The sequence below is a fragment of the Triturus cristatus genome, chromosome 7 (assembly GCF_964204655.1).
Source record: "Triturus cristatus chromosome 7, aTriCri1.1, whole genome shotgun sequence".
Lineage (NCBI taxonomy): Eukaryota > Metazoa > Chordata > Amphibia > Caudata > Salamandridae > Triturus > Triturus cristatus.
In genome coordinates this window covers 555,262,622-555,282,526 of record NC_140590.1, presented here as the reverse complement: position 1 = coordinate 555,282,526, position 19,905 = coordinate 555,262,622, and the positions used below count along the sequence as shown (strand labels likewise).

At 42.2% G+C, this 19,905-nt stretch overlaps 1 protein-coding gene across 1 annotated transcript in view; it reads left to right on the top strand.

Moving 5' to 3' along the window:
• The window catches only part of MRPS7 (mitochondrial ribosomal protein S7), a 115,311-nt gene that overhangs the window by 83,513 nt on the left and 11,893 nt on the right, over positions 1-19,905 (top strand). The window lies entirely within an intron of this gene.

Sequence of the window (19,905 nt, the reverse complement as noted above, 5' to 3'; positions counted from 1 at the left end):
CTGTCTCTAGCTACTTCAGCTGCAATTGTAGTTTCCTGTTCAATTTCTTCATTTAACATTTGCACATAATTTGTGAATGTACTGCATTGTATGGTGTCTTTGCAAGCATTAAATGAATCTTCATAGCTTTGAAATTCTCCCAGTAGTTCATCCTCTGTACGCCATGGTTTAAACAGCTGTAAAAGAGCCAAATAGTAAAATTCCTTTTTGTCAGTAGTGTCGCAACTGAGCTTCCTGTGATTTATCAAACTTCCTTTTGTTTGCTTCACCAAACATCCTTCCTCACCAATGACTTTATATTTTCCATTGTTGATGTCTTCTGTGGCTTTCCGTGAATAAATGTAGTTCTGCAGCACTTCATAGAGACACATGTTCTCTAGATGATGACTTCTCTTGGGATAATATGTGTCCAACATGTTTGATTTCAAAATATCTGTACTTTCTGGGTCATTCTCGGCCAAATATTCAATTTCTCCAACAGATTTCAGTACCCGATTTCTCATTGCTGCAAGGCCTAAACTTGCCCAAATTATTCTTCTTGATTTCAAGTAGAGACTTGCAGAAGATAACCTATCTGAACATTCGTAGGATCCAATTTCTCGATGCGATAACATCTTTAAACTGAAACTGTACAGCTTCTTACTGACAGTCTTCTCATGAGAAATCTCTTCCCACATTTCTTTCAGTTCAGTTTTTTCTGATTTAGTAATGTAAGACGTTACATATCGAGCAACAGCAATGGAATTGTCAGCTACATACTGTATATCCATGTTAGCATTCCACATGGATAAAATGACTGGGTTGTAGTCATTTATATTTTTTGATTCTTCTTTTCTTTTAAGGTTGTAGGTATTCTTAGGTGATTTTCTTGTAATAGTAGGTCTCACAGATGACATAAAACTGTTTACTCTTCCATTTGAAAGAACAGGTCTAGGAAATCCAAATCGACATTTAGTGTAGTATTTATCTTTGCTCTTGTATTTCCGTCGACAGTATTTTCCACACCGATGACTTTGGAAACGTAAAACTTGCTCCTTTAACTTTTTCTCTTCTGTGCTTTTTGGTATAGCACATGTTGCATATTCTTCAATGAAAGATAACACTGCTTCATCAGTATCTGTTCCAAACTTTGGGGCATCCTTGATCCACAACAGCATATGAATATGAGGAGCACCTCTTGCCTGGTACTCTTTTCTCCAAAAGAAATCCTCTACTTCTCCCAGAGGTGGATTTTTTTTATTGCAGATGAAGGACATCATAGCCTCAAATCTATGATTGAAATATCTGCAAACATTAACCGGATCCAATGAGCACAGTTCTCCTGCTGTCTTGTATTCGATGTTTTTAATGTTTGAATTTGCCTCTCGTAGAAAATCCAGTAAATCATCCCAAGCGTACTCAGCACAGCTTAGAGTAAGGAACCATGTTGGTGTTCCTAAATTCCGTAACATGCATTTTAATTCACCATGACGTCGGTACCAATATTCATTTGTCCCACGCTGATAAGCCATCAGATTGATCAGTTGTGTTTCCAAATGATCATCTCGGTGCTGCACTTTCTCCATAAAATCCTTAGCAGACACATTTTGTAAATGTACTCCACTTTTTAAAATGTGATTTACTGCATATGATAATGCAGACAAGTCGCTTTCAAATAAAAGATGGAACAAATAAGGAATACTTTGTCGAAATCTGGGATCTTCTGCATATAGTCTTGTAGTTCGATACTCAGAAGCTGGAATCTGTTCTGGACGTTCATCGTATCGTCCTCCTTTTCCTGTAGGAAATAGCTGGGGAAAACATCGAGCTTCCAAGCTCTCCTCCCATACACTCACAGGAGTTCCTTTTGCTTTCTTCATCTGAAACAGATCAATATTGTCTCCCATAACTTCTTTTGAATGAAGAGGATGTATGCTAAAATGTTCATAAATTTCTTCTTCCTTTGACTTGTCCACTTTTTAAATTTGTCCAGTTGGTGTTTCTGTGTCTTCTTGTAAATCTTCTTCTTCTTCTTCTATATAAATTGATTCATACCATTTGTTATTCCTTTTCAAATACAAATTTGCTCTTTGTACTTTCCGTACATCTACCAGCTCCTGCCAAATCTTCTTATTCTTTGTAGGTACACCATTTACCAGAATAACTAATGGTTCAGTTTCCAAAGTATCTGCATCAATAGTTTCCTTTTTATTTTTCAAATCCAAGGGCAAATACACCACTCTACCTTTTAAACCTCTCAGTAAATCTGAAGGAGGTAATTTACCAGTTTTGGGCTCCATACGTACTATGGTCTGGAACGGATGAACACATTGAATAAGTATAGACTCATATGTATTTAATTCAGAAAGTTCGGCAGGAATAACATCCAATTCTAAATTATTATGTACAGCTCTGGTCGGCATTCTATTTTCCTCTAACTTGTTGTAACAGTATTTACAAATACGCTGATCTTCACCCAATTCAAAACAATTTTCAAGAAATATATATGTGGCAAAATCCTTCCACTTATAATTATCTTCATTTTCACTTTTTCTGTAGAGATCAACATTCCTGGTTTGTTTTCTATAATGAGTTCTGCGGCAACAAATACAAGTAATATTTGGTCTTTCATTAGAGATTATTGCAAATGTTGTTATGTGATCATTAAATGTCTTACTTACAGAGGGTTCTACATTCTCTTCCACTTCTTCCTCATTTACTGTGTCCTTTTCTGCACTGTCTTGTTCAGGACCAAAGTAACAAAACTGAATTTCATCAGTAACCTTCTCTACATCTGATACCGATCCACGGAACAGAGCCCTATTCAATTCATCTAACTTTATTGCTGGACTTTTAGCAAAATACAACCGTCTCACAAACTTTCTCATTTCAGTATGATGAACAGCCAGCATCCTAAAATGATGGAAAACACTTTTACACACTTTTCTAGATAGACAAGCCAGAGAATGTCCCTGCAAACCAGTATTCTCTCTCACTCTGCATGGATCTAGACTTTGAAGCACCTTAATCTTCTGTTTAACACTTTTTTTTACTATATTCTCTTAGAAACTCACGAAATTTATCAATAGATTCCTGACGCACAGTGCAAATACTACTACAATTCCAAGTGTACACTGGGGCTTTAGGACGTCTCCCCATAGCCTCATCCGCCATCACTTGTACCTCATCTCTTGGAACCATTTTCTCCTTCTCCATTATATAACCATTTTTCACTTCATAAGCACGACCTCTGGTGTCAACTGCATGCAGCAAACTATTACTTTGAAAATAACTCTCTTCATTAAAAAAAGGTTCACTACTTGAACTATGCATCCATTCTCCTAAAAACACTTTACAAAAGTTTGTTCTTTTCACTACTCTTTTCCTTTTGCTTTGTGATTTCAGTACATTAACCATTTTATCTAATGTACGCATCATGTTCAAAATTAAAATGAATAGTTTCCTTTTTAATTCTAATGCCTTTGCTGCAATGGCTTCAATTTCTTTTTTTCTCTTATAAAATTTAGCCTTTTGCTTATATTTCTTCACATCCTTTATCAAATTGGACATAACTCTTCTCTGAAACATTTTTCTACGTATCTCTTTAAACGCTGTTTTTCTTTTTAAGTTAATCTTTATTGTTTCTGAAGGTATATTTGCATTAACTAAATGCTCAATTTTTTCCTGTTGTTTTCTATTTAAAACATTCTTTCCAGTACAGACATTTTGTACATTTTTCCTTTTTTTGAAGATGTTCTTTAAAAATTCTTTTGTCTGCTTACCAGAAGACTTTCTCTTTTTCCCAACATGAGCATCTCCAACTAACTTAGGTCCTCCAGTTGTCTTCAAATATAGTTTTTTTTGTGGTTTTTCCTTAGTCTGGATTTTGTAGGCATCTTAAATTTTGTTCACTGCTCTTCAGCAATACCTGAAAAAAACTAAAAAAAAATCCTTTATTTTATTTAAATATATGACTACATTTTTTATGATCTTTTCAAATCTTAAAATACTATGTACCCCTTTCCTACAAGTGAAAATCACAATAACACCTTCACAAATTAAATATCTAAAAACAATTCCTGTGTGCACACAGAGTCATGGTTTGAAATTAGGCAGAAAACGAAATTTCTTTGCCAATTTGAAAGCACACTTACTACTCTTTTTTTTGCAAGTGATAAGTACTTTTACAGTCTGACACATTTTTAATCCACTTTTCAGATTCATAAAAAAGCACATGTCCAAACAGCTTTTTTAGACCGGAAATATGTGTAACCTGGGTGACTGACTACACTCCAGCAAGGGCAACCAGCCTTAGTGATGCTGAATGTATTTGCATTACTGACTGCAACCTCAAACCCCACTCGGTTGTAAATACTATGCATGATTCCACAGGATAAGCAGCTGGGTGTGTGCTAAGAGTCTGCTTCTGCAGAAAAATAGCTCCCCCTTTCCTACTAATGCAACTGTAAAATTACCAGAGTAATACGCAATAAATCTCTGTCTATAATTCCTCTTTGCACACAGAGTCATGGTTTCATATTAGTCAGAAAACGAAATTTCTTTGCCAATTTGAAAGCACATTTACTACTCTTTTTTTTTGCAAGTGATAAGAACTTTTACAGTCTGACACATTTCTAATCCACTTTTCAGAGTCTTAAAAAAGCACATGTCCAAACAGCTTTTTCAGACCAGAAACATGTGTAACCTGGGTGACTGACTACACTCCAGCAAGGGCAACCAGCCTTAGTGATGCTGAATGTATTTGCATTACTGACTGCAACCTCAAACCCCACTCGGTTGTAAATACTATGCATGATTCCACAGGATAAGCAGCTGGGTGTGTGCTAAGAGTCTGCTTCTGCAGAAAAAATACCTCCCCTTTCCTACTAATGCAACTGTAAAATTACCAGAGTAATACGCAATAAATATCTGTCTATAATTCCTCTTTGCACACAGAGTCATGGTTTCATATTAGTCAGAAAACAAAATTTCTTTGCCAATTTGAAAGCACACTTACTACTCTTTTTTTTTTGCAAGTGATAAGTACTTTTACAGTCTGAAACATTTCTAATCCACTTTTCAGATTCTTAAAAAAGCACATGTCCAAACAGCTTTTTCAGACCAGAAACATGTGTAACCTGGGTGACTGACTACACTCCAGCAAGGGCAACCAGCCTTAGTGATGCTGAATGTATTTGCATTACTGACTGGAACCTCAAACCCTAAAAGTATTCCTCATTTATAACAATACACCTTATTTTATGGTGAAAACATAGTCCATATTATTTTACATGTTCCTCACATTTAAATTTCTCACAAAACGATAAACACAACTTCAACAAAAGGAATTCCAATTCTATTATTCATTTCTTAATTTACCATATACATCCCCTCTCAAACTCATAACTCACCTTTAAAATTAGTTAGTTGTGAAAGAAATGTGGCACTCAAACAGCAGATTATCAGAGCCAGGATCTCTGTTCTGTAAACCTCTCTCCTCTCAGCAGAACCAGATAATGGCAATGTTTCCCTCTCTTTTTCCACACATATACATGTTAATTTCAAATCTCAGTGCTTCCCCCTTTTTTTCAAATGTAATCACACATTTCTATTGGTTGAAAACCAACCCTTTTCCAAAAGTACCCTTCCCCCAACTTGACTTCAGCCTAGTACCCTTCCCCCAACTTGACTTCTGCCTGCTACCATAGCAACAGCTCTTGAAACACTGCTGTGTAGAGTTAGGTCAGAAGTTCACCACACAATGTTTCATTTCCAAAGAGCAGGAGTGCTTGACTTTTCAAACCTAACAGCAAATCCATAGTACTGTTCTTTGGTAACACATTTTTCTGTACCAATACAAAACATGCTTCTATAAATTTACACATACAGCCTAGTTTTTAGTGTAGAATGGTATGAAACAGCCAATCAGTTCTTTTTATTTTAAAAAAATGTGTATGCCTCCATTTCCAAACTGTCTTTCATTTCTTTTTCCCATTCTACTGAAAGACACCTCCTGAGTGCATCCAGATCTCCTTTGAAGATGTTCACAGTGTGGATTGTAGGGCACAGCTATGTCTTCTGGAGTGAAAAGTATGCAGAAAAAAGAGGTATGGTGAGAGACCTTGCTTTGCCAAATGTAGACATTAAATGGATTGGTCAGAGAGGGTTAAAGTGGCACCAATTGATGCCATTGGTGAAATCCTTCATGCAAATCCAACACCCTGACCTCATAATAGTGCACTGTGGTGGCAATGACCTAGGCACTTTGACTGGGGTAGGTCTGGAAATGCTTATGAAGGAGACCTTTGCACAACTGTTTTCACTTTTCCCTAAAACTGCCTTTGCGTATTCTAACATATGCCAAAGGCAAAAATGGAACTGGTCCAATCATTTTTGTCCGCAGATTGACAAAGCAAGAAAGCACGTCAACAAATCTGTTTCTGCTTTCCTCCGAGACTATGGTATGGGTTCCATTTACCACAACAACTTGCGTTATGACATGCAAGACATTTATAGAGGAGATGGTGTACACTTCACTGATGAAGGGAACAGAGTCTTCCTCTTGAACCTTAGACTCTGCATCGGTACTTACTTGTAGGTACCACTAAAAAATCAAATCACTTCATAAACACAACGGCTCTTTTTAGAGCCCCCTAATATCTAAACACTTAAATCTGAATTTATTTTTTTTTAATGTTTTTTTTTTACCGTACGCGTACGGTAAGCTTACCGTAAGCTTACCGTACGCGTACCCCGCGATTTTTTTTTAAAATTAATAAAAAAAAAATTGTACTTTTCTGTCCTTCTTTGACCCCCTTTCAAATGTTAGGGGGGGTCTGTAACTCTCTTCCTTGCCCCCTTTTCAAGTTATCACCCTTTTTTTTTCTGTGTGAAACACACAAAATGGCGGCCGCCGCTTCCTGGTTTCGACCGATTCTTATGTTTACTAAGATCTAACAGCCAATCAGAATCGCGCTCGCGCACGTCACCGTACGCGTACGGTAAGCTTACGGTAAGCGCACCGTAAGCTGCCACAGATATATATATTGATTTAAATGCTATTTTCTCAGGAACTACTGAACAGATTTACACCAGACCTACAAAAGGCACTTCCTTGACCTGAGGACTACCTCTCTGCCAAATTTCAAGTAACTCTGTTCAGCCGTTCGGGCTGTAGCTGTGTCTAAAGGTCCTATGGAAAAATGCATGGGAAAAACGCGTTTTGGGACCCCCCTTTTTTCTCAGCCCCCGCTTGACGAATCCCCCCCGAGACTTTCAAGGTAGGAGCGCCCCACCTATTTTGAAAATTTCGCGAGGATTCATCGACCGGCGCCAAAGTTATTCCAAATAGAATGTTGCGGATTTCCTATGGAAACAGGGTCCTAACTATAACTACCTACTGGCGACCGCCAGTAGGATATATATATATATATATATATATATATATATATATATATATATATATATTCACTGAAAAAACCATAGGTTTCACACGTTATAGTTAGCGGAAATTTTACTGATAAAAAACCAATGAAATTCCCCCGTTATAGTTAGTGCAGGCAACTATAACTCACGCGACCGCAATCCTCTGCTGATGCTAATACTGTATTTAGACACTTACTTACCCATGTCTTCTTCCATACATTTTTAGCTATACATATATTACAAATATTTTCTTTTCATAAAGACACATATGTCATCAGCAGAAGATTGCGGTCGCGTGAGTTATAGTTGCCTGCACTAACTATAACGGGGGAATTTCATTGTTTTTTTATCAGTAAAATTTCCGCTAACTATAACATGTGTGAAACCTATGGTTTTTTCAGTGAATTTGCAAGGTTTTTTAAATGCTAATTCCTAACTATAACGTGTGTGAAACCTATGGTTTTTTCAGTGAATTTGTACGTTTTTTTAAATGCTAAGTTACTTTACGCCATTCGTGGCGTGCGCGCCCACTTAACGCAGTTTGTTCCGTGCGCGCACGGTGCGCTTCGCGCACCGTGCGCGCACAGTGAGCACGCGGTGCGCTACGCGCACCGCGTGCCCACGTTACGCTAGATGGGCCATGTACGCACGATGCGCTTCGCGCACCGTGCGCACATGGAGGACATATGATGCACTTCGTTTTTAAAGGTAATATTTTAATTTTTCGCAGTAGTTATAAGCCATGCACAAATGGTGCCCTTCGGGCACCATTTGCACACGGGGTGGAGAGAGTGTGGATAATTTTTTTTTTAAATATTTTTTTTTTTAATCTTTTCGTTTTTTACTTAAGTGATAAGCCATGCACAATTGGTGACCTTCGGTCACCAATTGCACACGGGGTGGGGTTAGTGTAGATATTTTTTTTTACCGTACGCGTACGGTAAGCGTAATCGGCAAAATTAGCGAAAAAATAAAAATTCCGTTTTTGGCCTTGGGGGATCTTTGGGGACTCCCTGTACATGGCTATGTGTGTGGGAGCTGTCAAAACAGCCCCTTTAAATGTTTTTGTGCTTTGTTTGTTAATCATCTCTCTCAGTGCGAGAGAGAAAATGGCGGCCGCCGCTTCCTGGTTTCGGCCGATTCGAATGTTTACTAAGATCTAAGAGCCAATCATAATCGCGCTCGCGCACGCCACCGTACGCGTACGGTAAGCGTACCGTAAGCGCACCGTAAGCTGGCTCAGATATATATATTGATTTAAAGGCTATTTTCTCAGAATCTACTGAACAGATTTACACCAAACCTACAAAAGGCACTTCCTTGACCTGAGGACTACCTCTCTGCCAAATTTCTAGTAATTCTGTTCAGCCGTTCGGGCTGTAGCCCTGTCTAAAGGTCCTATGGAAAAATGCATGGGAAAAACGCGTTTTGGGACCCCCCTTTTATCTCAGCCCCCGCTTGACGAATCCCCCCGAGACTTTCAGGGTAGGAGCGGAGCGGAGCGCCCCACCTATTTTGAAAAATTCGCGAGGATTCGTCGACCGGCGCCAAAGTTATTCAAAATAGAATGTTGCGGATTTCCTATGGAAACGTGGTCCTAACTATAACTACCTACTGGCGACCGCCAGTAGGTAATATATATATATATATATATATATATATATATATATATATATATATATATATAGTTTTGTATGAGTGAAATTTCAGCCTAACTATAACGTCCCCATAACTTTTATTTTTTTTCAGTGAATATCTAAGGCTTTTTTAATTTGATTTCCTAACTTTAACTTCCCTATAACTTTTGTTTTTTTTCAGTGAATTCCTAAGGTGTTTTAAATGCTAATTCCAAACTATAACGTGCCTGTAATCTTTGCTTTTTTTCAGTGGATTTTTAACTTTTTAAAATTATATTTCATTACTATAAAGTCTCTTTATTTTGTTTTCTAACATTAGATATTGAACATTTCATATGCATGGTGCAACACTCATTGTTGTATTTGTCCTCTATCTAAAAAGTATATTAATCATCTTATTTCAAGATATCTTTGGTTTTTGCGACGGAGACGCGATCGCCGAAGACACACACTAAATACTTTCATGTTTTTTACAATGTGTAAAAAAAATATGTAGACATACTTTACATAAAGTTTCATGCGAGCTGTTTAGTAAGATATTAATTTTACATTCGCTTTTGTATTCATTTGTCAAAAAAAGTACACAAAAATGCATTTTCCTTGTTCCCTGTAACACCGAAGGTTGTGATCACGTCAGTAGTTGCGAATACCATGTTTTTTGACAAAGTGTTAAACACATATATAGACATGTTTTACATAAAGTTTAAGGCTAGCTGTTTACTTGTTGAAAAAACTACATCCAAAATGCATTTTCCTCGCAGCGACAGTGGAAGTCGTGAGGACGGTGGTACCCGCAATGATCGCGCCAGTTTTACAGACTGAAATAACACATATATGCACATATATTATAGTATTTTTGGCACTAGGGGTTTATTACTTTACACTTCAAACTCATGTTTTTCTAATGAGTTTCTATAAAAACCATCTTTAAAACCTATTTTCAGTTTTCGTGGGAACGCCAGAAGTCACGATGACGTCTGGACCCGCGACGAGCGCGAATATGTTTCAAAAATGCAAAGCAAAAGCACGACTTGTCACCACCACATTTCAAAATTTATAACTATATAATTCATTCTAACCATCACACTAGATAAATGTTTTTATAGAGTTATTTAGAAAGTGATTTATCAGTCTCTCAATATCTCTATAAAAGTGTGTATTGACGATTCACTGGGTTATCGAGTGGGTGCATAAGTCTCCAAGTGGCTCTGTGACTGGCTGCATAGGTCCTTCAGTAAGTCTATAAGTGGATGCATAAGTCTCTGAGTGGGTGTGTGAGTGTCTGAGTGGGTATGTACATGGGTGTATGAGTGTCTGAGTTGGTATGTGAATGCGTACATGAGTCTGTGACTGCATCTATGAGTGCGTGCAAAGGTTTCTGAGTGGGTCTGTCTATCAAGAGTGTGTGAGTGAAAGCATAAGTGGGTCTGTGAGTCGGTGCGTGAATGTCTGAATGAGTCTCTAGGTGCATGAGGGTCTGAGTGGGTCTGTGAGTGGGTATATAAGTCCGACTATCTATGTGAGTGGGCGCATGAGTCTCTGAATGCTTATTGGAGTACACACATGGTTCTGTGAGTGGGTGCATTAGTGTCTGAGTGGGTATGTGACTGGGTGTATGAGTGTCTGAGTGGATATGTAAGTAGGTACAGGAGTCTGAGACTGTGACCAGCAAGGGTGTGTATATAGATACTTTTTGTTTTATATTTCCACCAATATTCGCGGTGTCACCGTGATAGTCGTGACATCCCCGCGATGGTAAATGGGAGAGCCGCTCTGACAATTGCGGCGTTGTTGTATATCGCGCATGATTTAAAAAATAAAAACATGTGGGACACATATCTTGTGTCTCTAATACCCCCATTTATCAAATATGGGTTCAGAGTACCTCCACCCTGACCCCTTATGTTCACTTTCACAGAAATCTTCGGCCCCAGAAACTGGTCTGGATCAATAAAATGGCAGCCGGACATTTCTGTTCAGTTTGCGCCCAACCAATCACAGCATTCCTGTGGGTACGCATTCAGGATTAATCGCGAAAGCGTGGCGAAATATTCATTGCCAGAGATATCACTATAATTTTCTACTTAAATTTCTCAAAAGCTACTGAACGGATTTGAACCAAATGACAAAAAGCACAATCTACGCAACAACATCTACCTTTTCGCCAAATTTTGTGTCATTCTGTCCAGCAGTTCGTCTGTAGGTTCGACAACGCGTTCCTGTGAGAAATAACATTACATATGCACCCTTATTTTGTGCCCCTATTTCTCGGTCTCCACAGCTCAGACCACCTCCAAAGTTTCCATGACACACAGAACCTACCTTGACACTTTTTGGGGTAAATGTCATGAAGATTGGCCAAATGACGCCAAAGTTATAGGCAATTCAAAAAAAGCTTTTCCTATGAAAACATGGTCATAACTATAACTACCTACTGGCGACTGTGTGTGTGTGTGTTTAAATAATGTATAAATATATATGTGTGTGTGTGTATTACCTACTGGCAGGCGCCAGTAGGTAGTTATAGTTAGGACCTATTTTCCATAGGAAATCCGCAACATTCTATTTGGAATAACTTTGGCGCCGATTGACGTATCTTCGCGAAATTTTCCAAACTTTTGGCCAGCTCCGGTCCGCTCCTATCCTATGCACGGTGATTCGTCAAGCGCGGGCTGAGAAAAAAGGGGGTCCCAAAACGCGATTTCCCCATGCATTTTCCCATAGGACCTGTTGATGCAGCTACAGCCCGAACTGCTGAACGGAATAACTCCAAATTTGGCAAAGAGGTAGTCCTCAGTTCAGACTCGTGCCTTTTGCTTAAATGGTGTAAATCCGTTCAGTAGTTCGTGAGAAAATTAGAGTTAAAAAGATAGATATATCTGGGCGGAGCCTAACCACACATCTCATCATGAGATCTGATTGGCTGTCAGTACTTCATCCAAGAAGTGTTGGCAGCCATCTTGGGACCAATATACATGATAGCACCTCATTAAAAAACATTGCAGTTAATAGAAGGTTTTAAGACTTTAGTTACATTATAAATCATTTGTTGATGGTACCATACTCATTTTAGGAATTGTGGTGTGTTCTAAGCTTTGGCTCTGGTGGAGTGAGCCTAGAGGCCCTCTGGAAGTTGCTCCTTAGCCGATGGGTGGTAGATCTGAATGCAGAAGACTATTCATCGAGAGTTGGTCTGTTTCTGCGCTGCCTTGCCCATCTTTGGCCCTAAAAATCCCACAAAGAGCTGATCTTACACTTGGTGTTCTTTGGTGTGATCACTGTAAAAACTGACTGCTCTCTCGGGATCCAAACAATGGAGCCTCTCTTTTGAGGGATGAAGCGGAGCAAAGAAGGTCAGAAGAGTCATAGCTTGTATCATATGAAAAGGTATCACTACGTTCAGCAGAAATTGCACTCAAGTCCTAAGCACCAGTATGTCTGGAGGCGGGGGAAGGTGGTATGAGGGAGCTGGACCGAAAGGGCCTGAAGTTAACTTACCCTGTGTGCAGATTTCATCCCTATCAGAATTTTTAAGATGAGCAGGCGCAATGAACAACTTGCATTGGTTCTAAAGTGGTAGACATCAGAAAGATGAGGTCTAAATCCAGGTCTCACTGTGAAATTCCAAAAGGTGTTGGTGAAGACATCTGTTGCAAACCTTTTATAAAACACATCACAGCTGGTGATGTTATCAAGGATGGGCTGGTCAGGGAAATTTCAGAAGGCTGAAGGAGCAAACAGGTGACCAGAGCAAAGCCTGCTGGGCCAAAAACAGAGTGAGCACAACTACATCCCAACAGCAAGTACTTACAGTCAGAGCCCTGCATACACAGTTTTCATGGTAGGGCGCCAGGCCGCTAGGATGACATCTGTGGCCTTGGGAGGCAGATCAATGAACTCAATTGCCACCCGCTCAATCTCTGCACATAGAGGTACAGATTGTGCATGCTCGGGTGCAAGACCGTGCCCTCGTGCTGGGACAGGAGGTCCTCCCACAGTGAAAGCCTGATCCAGAGGGCAAGTGCTCTGGCCCAGATGTTGTGGACTTGTGGACTTTGCCTTAGCAATCCAAGTGACCGAGATGTTGGGGGGACTAAATTTGACTCAGCTGGTCACGGCCCCTACACATCGGGCGGGTCACTTGTTGGACCTTATTTTCTCAAACGATCCCACAGTCAAGGTTGAGGCCCCTCTGCCATTAACGTGGTCAGACCATTGACTGGTTCCGTTCAGCCTGCTAAGAAGTGGTGGGAAACAAAGCTCGAGACCAGAGATGATGAAGAAGAAAAATTGGAAGAGGTTCCCCCCTCCCCTCCCCTCGAGTCCCTAGGTCCCATCCTGCTTAATACCACACTTCTGCTGACAGGTGATCCCAGCATGGATGTAACCACCTTCCATTAGTGGGTTGCATCCCCCCTAGATGTTATTGCTCCCTTGAAAATGGTAAAACTGGCTAGGAAAAAGCCTCCCGCCCCCTGGTTTTCCCTAGAGCTTCGCTTAGAGAAAAGCGCCTGTAAAAAGTTGGAGTGCAACTGGCGGGAAACTTATAATCTAGAGGCAAAGAGCGTATATAAAAGTGCACTAAAAAATGTCATGCCCTCAAGCGTCTGGCTATTAGGAATTTCCTAGCGAAGCAAATTAAAGAGTTGGATAATTCATCTAAGGAAGTATTTAAGATCGTGCAAGATTTTATGAAACCTCAAGCCACCGTGAGCACGATTACGCCATCAGTTGATTTATGTAGAGATCTGTCGAACTTCTTCCAGGAGAAGGTTCACTCTATATATTCTTCCTTCTCGGTTTCAGAGGATTGTACAACCTCCTCACTGGCTCCGGATTTTCCATGTCACTGGTCTGAATTCCGACCTTGTCCCTGCTAGACCTAGTTAGAACTAAGTCAGGCTCGCCTCTTGATCCTTGCCCTGCCAGATTTTTTAACCAGCTGGCCCTCTTTTTTAATCCACATCTAAATGCTATCTGGAATGCATCTCTGATGTTGGGTAGAAATCCCTCTGTTTGGAATAAAGCTTTTGTTCTGCCTATTCTGAAAAAGAAAGATGCTGATCCTGGCATACTCAAGAACTATAGGTCCATTTCCCTTCTGCCCGCTCCTGTCAAAATACTGGAGAAGGAAGTTCAGAGACAGCTCTTCAATTATCTGGAATCTAATAACCTCCTTTATGATTCCCAGTCGGGGTTTAGGGTGGGCTATAGGACCGAGACTACGCTGCTGGAGGTGGCGGGAACCCTCCGAGAATCCCTAGACCAGGGTAGCTGTGCCATGCTTGTGCTGTTGGACTTGTCCGCAGCCTTTGATATGTTCTCGTATTAGATTCTTATAGACCGACTGGCACAGCTGGGTATCTCGGGGACCATCTTAAACTGGTTCCACTCTTTTCTAGAGGTGCGGTCTCAGCAGGTGTTTCTGTGCCCTCATGTCTCCTCCTCTTGCTCCATAGTATACAGAGTTCCGCAGGGCTCAGCACGTAGCCTCACCCAGTTTAATGTCTATCTTGCTCCTTTGGCATCGGTTGTGGAACACTGTGGAGTGACAATAATATCTTACGCTGATGATACGCAGCTTGTGTTTTCCTTAAAGACACTGCTAACGCTGCGTTTGACAGCTTCAGGCATTGTCTAACTAAGATAACCTCCTGGATGACGGACAATTGCCTGAAATTAAATACAGACAAAATGGAGGTGATGTTTTTTAATCAACCTTCACCCCCACCGGCTGATCTCTGGTGACCAACGCAATTTAATCCCCCTCCTACCCCTGTCACCTCAGTCAGAAATTTTCCAGAGCATGTTTCTGGAAACTCAAAACCTTGCGAAGATTTCTTCATCTGTTGCCGATGGACTGTTGGGCCTCTATAGTCCATGCCCTTATTACATCTCAGCTGGACTATGCTAACAGCTTGTACTTAGGTTTGCCAGCTTACCTTACCCATAGGCTGCAGACACTCCAGAACGCCACAGCAAGGTTTATCAGAAATGTGCCCCTCCGACACCACATCTCCCCTCATCGGCGTAGCCTTCACTGGCTTCCAGTGAAAACGAAAATTGAATTTAAGGCACGGTCTCTTGCTTTTAGAGCCGCAAGAGATAGAGGTCCAGGATACCTGAAACAGAGACTTCAGAAATACCATCAGTCCAGGACCTTGTGTTCTAACGCTCAGGTGCTTCTCCATATCCCTCGCTTCTCTAAAGCCAGGATTGGTGGGCAAGCCTTTGCAGTAAGAACAGCTGCTCTCTGGAATGCTATGCCTTACCATCTGTGCAAAGCAGAATCTGAACCTACTTTTAGGAAGGCGTTGAAAACATGGCTGTTTGAATTGCCCTAGTGTGTCTCTTCCCCCCCCCTCCCCCCCCCTCCTCCCCCCCCCCCCCCTTTCTGACCACTTAGCGCCGGTACACTGCCGTTGGTAGTAGCAGAGTGCTCTACAAATTGCTTGGTATGGTATGGTATGTTCCAGGTACCACACTCTTCTAGCCCAATCTAATGCCACTATGATGATTTGGGGCCCAGTCATTCCACATCATCTTCAGAACTCTGGGCAGGAGACGTGGTGGTGGTGGGAAGGCATACTCTATATGGAATGCACGACCAAGAGAGGTTTCTCAGGCAATCCAGTGCGCAAAATTGCTAACACTGCATTTTTAACTGGCACAACAAAATATAGCCAGGGTTTTCCCATTGTTGGAATATGCCCTGTGCCACCTCTGGATGTAATTGCAATCCAAGATCCACTGAGTGCCGCTGACTGAGTTTGTCCGTCCTATTTTTTTAAGATCATGCCAAGTGGTGTAGCACCAGGGAAATCCCCTGATGATCCAGTCCGCTCCAGAGAAGCAGAGCCTCTGGGCACCGGCCCCTGGATACTACCCCACCTTGCTTGTTGCAGTACTATATGGTGGTGTTTGTGAGAACCTGCACCAGCCAAACTTTGATGGTTGGCAGGAAGGCTTTCAATGCCAATCGAATCGCCCAAAGCTTCTCCAAGTTGATGTGGAGATGTGTCTCTGCTCGAGACCAGAGACCTCTGATCTCCGGTCTCTGCCCGAGACTGGAGACCTCTGATCTCCAGCTCTAAAAGATGGCCTCCTCAACCCCCGTGAATCCTGGGTGGGCTAGGGAGAGGGGTCTGCTCCATTTGATATTGAACAGCAACCACTACAGATCTTTTGTAGGTTCCTCCAACACCTGGATGACATCCAATTGGTTTCCTTGGTGCTGGGCCCAGTGAGATTTTAAGTACCATTTCAAAACTCATATGTGCCATCTGACACGATTGATGAGCAGCGTGCAGGTAGTCAATAGGCACAGAAGCTCAGACTTGTCCTCACTGAGACCCAGGATATAGGTTGAAACATCTGAATCATAGCCCAAATGTCGGGGACTCTAGTCCAGAAGCAAGCTCAGAAATGCCCCATATACAGAATAGCTTAAATTAATGGAGCCTCTGCAAAGGAGTTGGGTGTGAATTGAGCAGGTTGATTGAGACCTCAATGATGATCAGAGGTTCACCATTGTCTGGAGATGGTCTGCAACTGGCTGTGGCGCACCGGTCATAAAGGCCCAGTTGAGGCAGGGGAAAATGGTACCACGACTCCTCACGTGGACAGTGACCACCACCATCATCTTTGTGAACACCTAAGGGGCACTGGTGAGGCTGAAAGGGAGCACTGCAAAATGAAAGTGATCATGACCCACCTTGAACTGCAAGTAGCGCCTGTGGAACTGGGATGTGGAAATAAGCATCCTGTAGTTCCAACGCCACCATCCAGGCTCTAGGAACCAGGGCAGAAAGGGCCTAGGCCAAAGTGAGCATCTTGATTTTTTTTTTCTTTCTTTCTGCTGAAAGGCATTGAGACTGCAAAGATCCAGGATTGGGAGAAGGCCTCTGACCTCCTTCGGTCAAAGGAAGTAGTGTGAAGAATACCTAGTCCCCACTTCCAAAGCTAGTACCCTCTGTATGGCTCTGTTGGCCAAAATTGCCTACATTTTCCTGGCATAAGACAGACAGGTGGTCCTCCGACAGGCTTTCCACTGTAGGTGGAGGGTGTGGGGGGTCAAAAAGGAATGGCAGGACATAGTCCAGTTGGACAAACTGCAGGACCAGTTTGTTGGATGTGATGTTTTGCCTTCCCTGCAGGAAGTGGCTGATCCGGACTCCCACTAGAAGGCTGTATGCCTCTAAGAGTGCACTAGAGAGGTTTGGTGGTTTTGGCTGGATGGGCAGAAGATTGGGAAGAACACTGTCCCTAATGGCCTGGTCGTTGTCTCTAGGCCCCACGTTCCTGAAATTGAAAGTGTTGGGAAGCCTGTTGTATGGACAATGGGAGCTGGCACTATCGACACACCACACCTCTACCATATCACCTAAAAGGACTAAATTGATTGGGAAATGCTGGACAGAAGCAAAGAGGCCTAGACAATGTGCCCTGGCACGATTTCTTTAACATGTTGCAAGGCAGAGTCTGCCTTTTTGCCAAACTGGTGGGAGCCCTCCAATGGCATGTCCATTAAGGACACCTGGACGTCCTCCGAGAAGCCTGTGGACCTTATCCATGGATAGTACCAAAGCACCATGCTAGTTTCCATAGCCCTTCCAAGAGAATCTGTGGTGTCCAGGTCTGAGCGGATGACAAATTTGGACACATCCCAACCATCCTGAATGGTTTGTGCTAGTGAATATTGTATGTCTCCTGGGACCTCAGTTAAGATCTCACCCACCATCTCCCAAAGTTGGTGGGTATAATGCCCCTGTGGGTAGCTTGTATTAACTGACCTAGGGGCAAGATTAGCAGAAGAGAACTTATGCTTGCCAAAAGTGTCCACTTTTTTCGACCCCCTGTCAGAGGGAGTGGTTGTAAAAGCGTTAGGATTCACTTCACTGGTTATTGTCTGCACTGCCAAGCTCTCCTGTGTTTGATACTGGGTCGTCTGCAGCAGTTAGTAGTTAGATGGTGATGAAGGACTTGTCAGTTTACTTGTGGGCAGAGCATGACTTAGCCCAAATGCCCAATATTGTCGGTATGAGCTTTATTAAAGAGTAAAAGAGGTTCAGTCGGTGCCTAGTCAGGCTACAGGACCTTTGTGAGAACTTTAGTTTTAACCTCTATAGTCAGGAGGTGAAGGTCAAGGACCTCATTAGCCTCCTTATTACTGTGAAGGAAGTACTTTGTTACTGGTCCAGTGTCTGTTGAAGTGTCCAGTCCACTAGCTTCCTATAGTTCCATATACCAGTCATTTGCATCATGAAAAGGGGCACGTTCTTCCCGTGTCTCTGCCATTATCCTCTCCCTATGGCTGGCTCTGATTAGAGTCTGAGCCACAAATCTGGTGCAATGTATGTGAGCGGCCACAGGATTGTATTAGTTTCTGAAGGGTTCAGTATAACCTGTGGCACGTCAAGAATTGGACGTTGCCTCTGTCGAGGTCAAGCCAAAGCTGGCTTGGAGTCAGACAGAACAGTAGGTTGGAGGTCCTCCTCTGGCATCTATGAATGAGGGGCTGGTGCAGATTTTGGTACTGATCCCGAAGTCAGTACAGATCCAAAGTTGGGCTTATGGGTCCCAGATGGCACCAAGGGTTTAACCTCCGGAAGTAGCCTGACTGGGTGTCCCTGCGAATCTGTGGGGCTCACAAATGCACCAGAGGGAACCAGAAGGGTGCCAAAGACGCACAGCATAACCAACAAAAGTATTTGACTTGCAAATGGGCCTGGAAACTAGGAGTGCATCAGAACCAAAGATGGAATTAGATCCACAGTGGAGCGAGGCAGAGAAGCACTGTGATGCCCCTGTGCCTTCTCCGAAGTGTGGCAGGAAATGGCCGAGTCCTGCTTGTGGGTTTTTTTTTTTACTTAAATGAAGAATGTATTAATCCAATCTCTGGAACGATAGCCGATTCATGCTCTCGACTTAGACTTGGAGCCGGACCTGCACAGAGCCTTTCGGTGCTTTACCACATAGCGCTTCGCCGCACGCTCTCTGATGGCTTTTGGGTTCATCTGGACGCAGTTGTCGCTGGCTTTGGAGCTGTGCGACTAACCCAAGTACCAAAGGCCGATCTCATGGGAATCTGTCAGACATCTTAGGGTTGTGACAACCTTTGCACAGTGGAAAATTTGAAGGAAAAGGAGTGGAGCTCCTGATCAGTGTCTGAAGTTCCTGAAAGGAAGGAAATGATGTTCCTTCACATGGCTGGAACCTATGCATCTCAGTTCCGCTGTGAAATGACGTAGATTCTGAGTCGCATTGTGCCAGCGCCCAGGAGCAGTACTTAGAATTTTCCAGATCCAGTCTGGCGTCTGGAGATATTCGCAAAGTTTGGAATCTGTGGTTAAAAGGATCCATTCGAAAATAGCACACTACAGATAATGCCCTACTGCAGTTTGTACAAACCAGTACGCACTTTCAGGCCAATCAAATGTCAGTATGCAGCATAGTTTACCCAGTCGTATGTTCGAAGAAGGTAGGTTATAGGGACTAGTCATCCTTGTTTCAGGGGTCAGCTTATGCCTTATAGTGTCCCATCCCTACTCCCCTGTGGCCCTGCTCGCTTTATAGTTAAAGCAACTTCTGACACATTCTCAGTCTACGAGCATTTGTGTAGTTCATACTGCAGTTTAATAATGCTAGGGAGACACGGTGCCCTCCATTTGCTTGTAAGCACTCAGTTAGCCATCACCATCGGCAAACTGACACACGGCCTGGGCATGAGACCCAGCAGGCATGTCAGGAGTATCTGCTTTAAGGTTGTTTTCCGTGTTGTGCCCTGGCACTCCTGCAGCTGGGAGTTTTTTCACCATAAATTGGTTTCATCATCTCATATCCCCTTTACGCACAATACCCACAT